Raw genomic sequence first — 4,030 nt, forward strand, 5'->3', positions numbered from 1 at the left:
GTCTGTAACCTGAAGCGTATGTAACCTGAAGCATGTGTAACCCGAGGTACCACTGTAGTATATTGTTATTCACTCACCAGACTTCCCTAAGCTATGAGGAGCTCAAGGAGCAGTGCCAAAGTTTCCTTTAGATGAGAGCACACTGGAGACGTACTTGATGTCCGCTTTATTTACAAATATACAAGTAGAACCTATTGGAAGGAAGAAATACAGCTGTCCGACAGCAAATCTGCTGACCTCTGCATCAGATTCCTAGAGAGAGCAGCTGCGGCAGCCAGCTCCCAAGCTTCCTCCCATCCAAACTCTTGGCTCTGTTCTCTAAATTCAGACTGTAAAAATGGAGAGAGCTGATCTTAAACCCCCTGCCCTCTTACAGGTGAATTGCCCATGCCAGAAATCACCTTTACCATTATTTTGTCCTAGCTGCTCTGACCACATCCACACCATATATTTAAACCACATGACACGCCCCCCCCCCAATTCCTGAATCCCAGGAACTGTAGTTCGTTAAGCATGCTCAGAATTGTAGCTCTGTGAGGGGTAAACTTCAGTACCCAGAATTCTCTGGGGAAAAACCACATCCGTTAATGTATGGGATGGGTGAGACCCCTGCCAGAATGACCAAACTCTCCAAACTGACAACAGTATGTTAAATCATACAACTGAATTTAATACAGTCATCCAGCTTATAGACCAACTGTTTATTTTAAAAAGCAGCAGTGGTAAGTTGGATAATTATTGGAAGGTAAATCTACAGTGGATATGTTTAAGCCACTTTTAAGAGTGCCAGTGTAGAGTTTGGAGTTTGGCAGGGAGCAGTTCTCCTGGGTTTTACAAAAGGGTTGTTTCCAGCCCTACCTGGAAAGACAAAGGACTTCTGCATACGACACATGTGCTCTCCCACAGAGCTACAGAACTTCCCCCAATGCCATTAGGGTGACCAGATGCAAAAGAGGACAGGGCTACTGCACCTTTGATAGCTTGTACCACAAAGCCAACATAAAGGTAAAGGTAAAGGGACCCCTGACCATTAGGTCCAGTCGCAGATGACTCTGGGGTTGCGGCGCTCATCTCGCTTTATTGGCCGAGGGAGCCGGCGTACAGTTTCCGTGGCCAGCATAGTCATGTGGCCAGCATGACTAGGCCACTTCTGGCGAACCAGAGCAGCGCATGGAAACACTGTTTACCTTCCCACCTGTTTATCTACTTGCACTTCATGCTTTTGAACTGCTAGGTTGGCAGGAGCAGGGACCAAGCAACGGGAGCTCACCCCATCACAGGGATTCAAACCGCCAACCTTCTGATAGGCAAGCTCTAGAACTGTGCACTAGTTTATTTTTTAAAGGATTTCCAATACTTATTCCTAAAAGATTTGTACGAGTCTTGTCTTGACATTGTCTCAGAACCCCTTTAACTTCCTAAATATGTCAGTTTCTGAGGATAATAAGACTTCAGATCACTGCTTTCATCAGTGTTCTCTTGGGGGAGGAAGAGGATTAAAGTAAGAGTTCATTCTGCTAGTCTCTCATACCCTCACCAAATGGCAACCCAGGATTTTGGAAGCAGGAATGGAGCAGTGGCTATCTGGGCGGATATCTGGTCTCCTAAACCTGCTTGCACCCGGGTCTGCCTCACCTATGGACAGCCCTTTAAAAAATGCCTGATTTGAAACCAGCCCAACCAGTTCCGTTGACTGATAGCAAGCCAGGTAATTTGTTTTTTTAAAGCATCACTCTTACACAACAGGAACATTCATTTTGAGATATGAATGAATATGCAAGTGAGCATTGGCTTATTTAGTAGATAGGGGACATCTCAGCTGCAAATCTTGGCTGCAACTTGACAGACCAGCTGCAGCCGGAGGCATGTGCACTAATTAGTTATTGTTATGAATAATACTTAACATAATTATTTAAATGTATACAATTAATCTATCAATAAATATTTCCTGGGCGGCATATATCAAAAAACTGGAGGGCAAGTAATCTTAGTGACTTGACACTAATAACTAAAGGGAATTAGAATGACATGCCGCATTTAATGAAGTGCCAAATATGCGTTAAAAAGTCTTACCCCTTTTACAACACTTTAACCAACCCAATTATTACTATTATTATTAATCAAACTTCTATACAAAACTTCATCCAAAGATCACAGGGCGGTTTACAACATAAAAATACAAAATGAAAACACAAAATACATACCATAACAACAACCACAACCAATAACCCCCTCTCACAGCACTTTTAAAAGGCCATTGATTGTTTAATCAGTTATATTGTTACTACATAACACAGATTAGAGCCAAATACACTCTACTGCCACCTGCCTCTTGGTCCTTTTCTAGTCTGTGCTGTAGAAGTGAAAGGTCTCCAGGTAAAGTCAACTAGTGGAAGGTGGGAGAGCAGGTAGGTCTCATTCCCTCTCCCCCAGTCTCTCACTAGTGCCTGCAAATGCCTTCTCCTTCTTTCCTGGGCATGCTGCCAAGAACAGTTTGCACTTGTACAAAATTGCTCTGGGGAGCCCCCCCCCCCCCCCGGAGTGAGTGCTTTGCTGAGAGGCAGTGACTTCTGGAACTATGACCACCCCATGGACCACAACTAAGTGCACAGCTTGTTCATTGTAAGCTGGTGTGCACCATCCTAGTATAGGTTAATGAAACTTCCAGGTTTCCAGTGGATAAAATACTGGGTAAAAAGGACTTCAGTATTTTAAGAAACCCACCTTGTTTATTATCATTTTATACTGCTGAAAGACTTTGCTGTTAAGTATGCAGCTTTCAAATTACCTCAGGAGAGCAGAAAGAGCAAAGGGTGCTTAAATGTAAACATCTTTATTTTAAAAGGTTTCTTTTTTATTATTATTATTTAAATGTCTATACCACCCTTCTTCTGAACATCACAGGGCAGTTTGCAATCTTCTGATTTTCACGGTCGGAAAAAAATTGCAGACATAAATTCACCTGGTCTCTGCATAACTCAGCAATCGGAAGTATGTATGTATGTATGTATGTATGTATAAGACACCATTAACTATTAGCTTACAGTCCAAGTCTTTGATAAGAAATCCAGCAGAGTCTGTTTACAACAGATGCTACATAAATGGCTCTGGGAAGTTTATAAGCAAGGCATGAAGGCAACAGCCCTCCCATCTTATTTCACCTCGTGGATCTAGTTTTCAGCAGTACACTGCCTTTGACGATGGAGGTTCCATTTAGTTTAAATTTATTTCAATGTGTGGGTGAGTTTTGGGGGTTAAATGGATTTCGAGGCCCCACGACCAACCGTAAGAGTGCACAGGTGCACCTTAGCCACAGTCGTGTGAATTTAGGGAGGCGAAACTGCATCCTCCTTGCTTTTTTTGGACTCCACGTCCTCCACGCCTAATGGCGGATCTTGTCTCACAATTTTTGTCCGTTGGTTGGCAGAGTTTAATACAGTGGTATCTTGGTTTACAACCATAATCCGTGCCGGAGGTCCGGTTGTAAACCAAAACAGGTTGTAACCCAAGGCGTGCTTTTGCCAATGGGGCCTCCAAAAAAGGGGGGGGTTGTAATCCCCCCAAAGGGGGTTGTAATCCAAAAAAAAGGGACACGCACTTCCAGGTTTGACGTGGTTGTAATCCAAAAACGGTTGCAAACCAAGGTACCACTGTAGGAGAAACAAGGCACGGTTCCTTCACTGCAGGGCACCCTCCTTGCGCCTCATTATTTAGGCTGAAATGCTAACCCCTGCTACCTGGGAGTAAGCCCAAGTGAAACCAGTAGGACTTGATTCTGAGTAGACTTGGCTAAAATGGCCCTGTTAGTATTAAGGAAAGGGGCTGATGCTGGAATTTTCTGTGTGTGTTTCACATTATGCAACAGGTTCTTATGTCGTCTTCACACTTTGAAGACCAGAATATGATTCTCCCCGCCCTCCGCCTCTTGTTTAAGAAGCCTCCTCCTCCCTTTTTTATTTTCTAACAAGTGAACACTTGACAGTTAAAACTGTCACTTTAAAGGCGGGCAAAGGGCAACAGCGAAAGCGTG

This window comes from Podarcis vaucheri (assembly GCF_965113315.1).
Source record: "Podarcis vaucheri genome assembly, chromosome: 10".
In the NCBI taxonomy this organism is placed as follows: domain Eukaryota; kingdom Metazoa; phylum Chordata; class Lepidosauria; order Squamata; family Lacertidae; genus Podarcis; species Podarcis vaucheri.